This window comes from Nicotiana sylvestris, chromosome 7, assembly GCF_000393655.2.
Source record: "Nicotiana sylvestris chromosome 7, ASM39365v2, whole genome shotgun sequence".
In the NCBI taxonomy this organism is placed as follows: domain Eukaryota; kingdom Viridiplantae; phylum Streptophyta; class Magnoliopsida; order Solanales; family Solanaceae; genus Nicotiana; species Nicotiana sylvestris.
This window is the reverse complement of record NC_091063.1, coordinates 40265108-40272424: the sequence shown is the minus strand read 5'-3', so window position 1 is coordinate 40272424 and position 7317 is coordinate 40265108. Positions and strand designations below refer to the sequence as shown.

At 33.7% G+C, this 7317-nt stretch overlaps 1 long non-coding RNA gene across 3 annotated transcripts; it reads left to right on the top strand.

Moving 5' to 3' along the window:
- The first annotated feature begins 1319 nt into the window (after positions 1–1319).
- Positions 1320–4636, top strand: LOC104225145 (uncharacterized). 3 transcript variants are annotated; one of them, XR_710543.2, is made up of 5 exons: positions 1320–1687; positions 2171–2298; positions 2453–2520; positions 2642–2777; positions 4379–4636. It is a non-coding gene; the product is annotated as an uncharacterized lncRNA (long non-coding RNA). The 3 variants fall into 3 exon arrangements; XR_710528.2 differs by having other exon boundaries at positions 1320–1922; XR_710525.2 differs by having other exon boundaries at positions 1320–1944.
- The last annotated feature ends 2681 nt before the right edge of the window (positions 4637–7317 follow it).

Below are 7317 nucleotides of genomic sequence, written 5' to 3'. Positions count from 1 at the left end.
TTTTCAGGTTCCGTAGTTCTAGCACGGTCGTTTAACTATTAATAATTGACCTAATTTTCTGATTTATTACATGTTTTAAACCTATTGTGCATTTTTAAACTTTATAACCGCTTTTAGGATTTACGGAATTATTTGTTGAACAAGTTATGATTGTCGTACACTTGCCGTTTTGGAACACACCGCAAACCACACTACATGAAATGCACACGCGATTTGCGACATGTTTATTTTATTATTATTCGAAGTTGTTATGATCGGGTCACATGAAGTGCACACCCGAATTTGGGATTATATATCACGACTATGCCACGGGAACCGTACCCATAGTCACGATGATTTATTATAAACGCGCCTAAAGCAAACTATGAATGTTCAAAGTATTTTCTACATTAGTTACGAATGTTCAAAGTATTTTCCATACTAGTTTTGGTATCAATGTGAGGGCCATAGATTATGGAATTCATTTGTGAATGGCACACCTCAATTTATCTTAAAATTCAAAGGATTGTACTCAACTACTAGTAATTCATTAGTTAAAGCCGACATTTGTCAAGTTCGCGCAACAGCACTAGCTGAGCCCACTAAATTTCCCTTATTCAACTTCTTTTTGATAGGCCAACTTGATTTCTAATTGACAGAAACCATAATAAAAAGGGATGAAATGATTCTTGCCTTTTAAGTCATTATAAAACTGGCCTTACGTGGGGCTTTCCAGCCCAAAACATAAGATGAAACAATCCAAATGGCTATTCTGTCAAGGATGGCCCTGTAACGTAACTTTTAAATGATTGGGTCTATCATGAAATTATATTTAGCACAAATAAAATACACGAAATACACATTTGTGTAAAAGCTAGACGTTAGTTCATTTAGAGGTGAAAATCCAGAAAATGATTCAAATTTTAAAGTGAATAATACTATATGTAATTTTCAATACAAAGACGAGTTTAGATTAGAGTTCAAAGAAGTGAGCTCATAGCAAGGATCAAAATATTAGGGTTCAGCACCCAGGCCCATCCGCCTGGGCCTAGACTTGCTCAGGTGATTTTCAGATTGGGCCTTGTTGCAAGTCTGACCCAACTAGTATAAACTACATTTAGGCAATTCTATAACAATAGGTTGTACCATAACAAAGAACTCATGCTATTATGAACATAAACTATTAATCAAACATGATTAAACTCGAAATTAAAATATTTCAACCGTTCATTTACTATTGACAGTCCGTAAATTTACAACATGTTCCTAAATACAGCTATGTATCTGAAGGAAAAGAAAGAAAATTTTTAAAACAAAGGGTAACATTCTTCGTAACTTCGAGCCCTTCAACTGTGACAAAGCCCTTTAAACAAGCTTCAGCTTGCAAGAAATCAGCTATAGAGCTGTTCTTTACAAGCTAGCATGTGATTCCCAGTTCTAAGATTTCCTTCTCTTGTTGCCACTCCCATACAACAACAAAAAAACAAGATGCAAACTTCATTATTATGGGGAGTCCATTTAACATTGTAGAATCAGTACATAGATGATCTTCTATGGATAATGAAGAAGAGGAGGGAAAATTTCAGGGTGTATTGCCTTTGGAATTTCAAAGAACTCTGAAACAACGCCGTTGTTCGACGCAACACATCTGGGGCGGGGGAGGCGGCATCGGAGAAATCGTAGATGAAAGAAGAACAAATAATCACGGGTACGCGTGGTTTGCTTAGAAAAAAGGAGCGCTACACGTGTTTCCTTTTTAGGTTCCTTTTCATTGTATTCAAGGCATCAGAGAATTATAATGAACTTTTTCCCTTCTTCTTTAATTTATTTTCCTTCTTGGTTTCCTCGTTAACTTTGTAGCAGTCAAGCTGTTACATTTTGTATCACCGAATATCAAATATAATCGTCTGCTAAGAAGAAGTGACATATATGGGGAAATCCAGGTTTAACATAGTTTTCCATTGGGTATCTCTTATTCTCTTACTATCTGACTCTAAATCTATTTGATATTGTTCATTTTGTTTTGGAAAATCTATATCATATTACGTTTCTCAATATCGCGCTTGACTAATGCTTTATTAATGGGGCCTAATCCGTGCTTTGTGCGACTCCTCTGTAACCTTGTGGGATTAGGTATGTTTTTTTTAGGCGCGATCCTTATATATTGGCAAACAACTGTTTCTCTCTGCAGGGAAACGAAGAGATAACACCATCCATAAAAGTTGCCATATGTGAGTGAGGATCATTAATGTTTTGGTAGATGCTTTTACATGCATGATGTTTTCTCGGACAGGAAAGGATTTATTGGCTCAAGACAAGGTACTTTTTTTAACAAAATACAATCCAGTTATGTATTGTCCCTATAATTTAGGCTGGAAAAACATCACTGATTAATTTGCTTATCTGCACTATACTGTAAAAAATTAGCGTACTAGTGCAGTGATGAGAAATTTAAGGTGTGAAATTGATATAGGGAGCATTACTTTGGAGCAGTGCAAGTAGTGAAGTTACTTCTGCTAGCATGTTGTTATTGACTAAGAGGTATCTTCGAGCTATATGATACATGATTTTCCAACGATTGCTGATTTTACAGAAGTTGTAATGCACTGCCAGTATGTCTAATTACTAATGAGAACAGGATGTTTATGGTGTTCTCATGAAGGCTGATGTATCTGTGAAGATTTTTCCTCGGGGTTGCACGTGGCTTCCTTGTGTGGTACGAGAAGAAGATAAAGTGGCTGTGAAATCGGCCGAAGAGACTCAGCAAGTCATGGTGGGGTGTTTGGGAAGCATCTCAAGTAAGTGGCTCTCATTGCGATTATTCTTTACTTTGATTTGAATTGGTTCTGAATGTAAAATTATGTTATTGTATTGTGCTCTTTAGTATTGGTATCTTAACTAACTTAGCACATTTACTATTATATATGCATGTATAATTCACCTTAACCTTGCAAGTGTGGACCTTCAACACATTTTCATAGATCTGTACATGCTTTCACGTGTGAAAACTAGCCTAACCATGGCCGTGATGGTTAATGGTGTGCATGTTTATGGGACTTCAGCATAAACATAAAATGATTGCTTATCAGAATTCAGTATTTTACAAGTGCTATTTCAAATTAAAGTATTTCTAACTATCAAACTAAAATTTCAAACGCATTCCTTTTTTATGTAAATATTAAAAAGTACTTTCATTTCCATCCCCTTTTTCTTCGTGTAGAGTTTTTCGAATGTTAAACTCATACATTAAAGAATGTGTGATAAAGTATTTCGAAAATTAAGATATATTTAGTAAATTTTGTTATGTGAATTTGTAGAACAATCTTGATCCTACTTTAGCCAAGTGTATTTTTAGGTGGATCTACAGTAGATATGAGTCCCATGTTTTTCTGAATTTCTGATTTAAACATCGACCATATTTTCTCCCTATATTTCTTTTGATAAAAAACGTGAAGTTTTGTTAGCTACAAATAGCACCAAGAAATTGATAGGCACATCATAATACAACTGCTTCTAACATTAGGTTTTGCCATAGATTTTCGCCATAGATTTTACCAAAATAAATTTTGGGTTTTATTCGGCAAACACATGTTTGGACATAGATTTTGCCTACATTTTGGCAAAATTCCAATTCCCAAATCCCAAAACCAGCTCAATAGCTGGTTTTGGACCAAAATATCACTATTACATTTTTTTAAAAATGCCCCAAACTTTTGTATTTTATAAAAGAGCACACCATTTATTATTTTGTAATAATGTTGTTTCGTCTTCTCGATCATCTGATAGTGTATCATGTAGTTCATTATAAAATGATAATTATGTACCAGATTTATTTATGTTCAAGATTATAGTTTACGATAATATAATGAATATTATTGATAATAGTACTGTTGGATATTTGTGATAGGTTTTAGAACTTGTGGGTATAAGTCATGTTTCATATTTTTTCCAAAATAAATTTGGAATTATGTTTTGAAAACTGATGTCCAAACATATTTTCATCTTCAAACCAAACTTCACCCAAATCAGATTTTTCAAAACAAATTTGGGAATCTATGGCCAAACGCTAGCGAAGTACTCAATTCATGAGGTTTTCTAAATTTGCTCATGAGATCTCTATCATCTCATCCCCTTCATAAACATTTTTTAGGGGTTATGTCCTCCTTCATTGTAGTCTGCCATTGTTTTCAGTTGTATCTGTATCTTAACAAGGATTTGTTTGATATTTAAATAGGGTTTACATTTCTTTATTTTGATGAAGTAGCTTAGAGACTCATCACTGATTAAACTGGAATATATTAGTTAAACCTTACAAATATTGCACCAGTGTCACTCTATTATGCTTTCATTTAGTAATAAAATCGTTGTAAATTTTTCAAGAATTTCTTAATCTTTGCAGGCCTGGATAGATAATATATTCTTCGTTCTTGGCCCCCTTGAAGGATGTAAGATTAGTAGTGGCATTGTGCAATGTGAAGCTTTTAGTTACAATCAGTATATCTGGGGAATGAGTGAATATTTTGTTTTCTGTGTTGAGTGCACTTTTTGTGGTTCTCGTGCCTGCATTTAGCAGGGGAAAATTTCTATTTTGATGCGTTAAAAATTGTAATCATGCTGCTTCAACTCTACCAGAATTAATTTGTTGTTTATACTCTTTTATATATGTTGTGAGGATTGAAACGATGCGATAAAAGAAAATTCAGAATAGTTTGTAGTACTTTATTTAGCATTACATAGGAGCGGGTAGTTAATAAAGTTTGTTGTTACCTTTTTCACTGTTCGGATAGGAAACTTTTACTATCCCGTATGAAGTGAATTGAGGTCAAGAAAAAAAAAAACTATGCAGATTGCAATAAAATGTTGCGTCGGTGGTTAGAGAAATTTCTTCTCTATGATCAAAGGTTTCAGATTAGATATCAATAATGATACAGCCTTTTGCTGGAACAAGAAGCAAGCTGAATAAATGCTGTAAATGAGCCTGTGAATTGGTTGCCATTGAGGCACCACTTTTGTGTATTATTTTTACACATATATATTGTTAAGAAAACGGCATATGTTACAACGCCTCATTTTGCACATATTATAAAAAAGATTCATATTATAGAGAACTCTTCATTATGGTTTATGCATCTTAATAACATGTCGGGCTCGTGCAATGCACGGGCATCATCCCTCTCGTCTTTTTTAAACAGCCACTCATGACCAAACTTTAGAAAGACACATACATTTATTAGTATGTTAAAAATAAAAGGTGACGTGGTATCAAACCTCCTCGTGTCCTCCTATGATAACACTTATGAAAAGCAAATTTTCTAATTTAATAGTATTGTTTTCTAAAAGGGAAATAAAGGAAAAGTAGATCCAAGAAAGCATGATGCTCACAAGTACTTTGGGAAAATTGTTCTTCCAAGCTACCGTACGTTGCCAGTTGCTATATGACGTATCCAATTTCCTCGAAGTTACCAATCTTATCAAAGATAAAAACGTTTCTATGGCTGTTATACCATGATAGATTACCCATCAAAGCTTATCTCACTAATATTTATTTAATTCAAAATAGCACTTGCACTTGCATTTAGAAATCTCCTGATATATATACGCACCATCCAAAGGACTAAGAATTGGTTATATACTCTTATTAGCTCTAAGAATGTAATCCTCCCTTATAATTTAAGCCCCAAAATATACTTGCCGCTGCGCTTGTGGAATATTTGGTTAACTCGTAACAAGAATAATTTTAATTCTTCAAAGGAACGAGTTAATATTTCCATAACAACCTACCAAGCTACTGAGTACGCTTATTTGACAGCCTATTACCATAAATCTAAGAAACAACGTTTGCCTAACCTTGGATGGCAACCTCCTGCGCAAAATAATTATAAGCTAAATACTGACGGAGCCTATGGTACAAATGCAAGTGGAATTGGAGGATCAATTCGAGATTCAAAGGGTGAATGGATACTAGGGTTTGCACAAGCTATCCACAAGGGATCGTCGCTATCAACGAAGCTATATGCTTTAATTACAGGACTTAAATTGGTCTTACAACATAATTTATTACCTATTCAAGTTGAGTTAGATGCTCAACATATTATTACATTGTTGCAAACTGACAACCTTCCATTTGCCAATATGCTAAATGACTGTAGGTACCTCCTCCACCAGCTTAATAATCTGCCTGTCCAATATGCGTACAGAAAGCAGAATGCTGTAGTAGACCACTTAGCAAAGGCAGCCAAATGTTTTGTTCAGACTTCTGATCCATATGTCTATCCTGTAGCACCACTTTTTGTGAACCAAGCGTTGGAAGCTGATAAGAAACACTTTTTGGATGTAAATATAAGCCAGAGAACAGGCTCTATTCCCAGTTCCTATGTAAACAATATGATGCATGTTAATGGTAGTAGTAGTATTAATGTAGCTAGTGTATTACAGTATGGCACTAAAGCCACTTGTAATGGAAGACTCTCTGTACGCAGTACTTAAATATATATAAATATTATCTTTTGTACCAAAAAAAAAAAAAACAGAGCCTTCTGCATATAAACTATAAAGTAACTTTTGCCATTTATAAAAAAAAAAAAAAAAAAAAATTAAAAATAAAAATAAAAATTGCCATTTATCTGATTTACCAATGTCTAGAAGAGCAGGCCCATACTGCATTCATCATTGTTCGATTCACAATATCTTGGCTTTTCCAAGCACTTCTATAGACCACTCATGCTTCAATTTTCTTGTCACTACATGAACCTTCATAGTTAGCTCATTGTAAATAGCCCATAGGTGTTAGATTTCTTAAAAAATATTTTTAAATGCTGAAATTGAGTTGATAAATATACAACTTGTGTTTTTATTTGAAAAGAAAATGCTGATAAGAAATTCTTTTATTCAAATAACTAAAATACTCTTAATTTTTTCGAAAAAATATATAAATTTAAAAGAAATTTTATAAAGAAAAGGAATAACAATAGATATAGAGTAGAGAGGAAGTTAGTGGCCAGTTTTATTTTTGAGAATGTTTTTTCCTGTGTTAAAGAGGTTCAACAATACATATATAAAATTATACAAATTAAATGGTTAAATTTAATTTGAAGGGGAAATTCCTTCCGATTCAAATGAACTCCTTCCTCTAAGGTAGGTCCACTCTTGGCCACAAATTACAACCTCAGAATTTACATCCTACTCTTGACTACTGAACCAACAAACTGTTAGGGTTGATTGTGCTCCTAATTCTTCACAGTAAAACTCAAAAGAAGATATTATTATTTATTTACAGCCATAATGTTCTATTGAAACACATGATGTGCACATCAAGACATCCAGACACATATGTTCTAC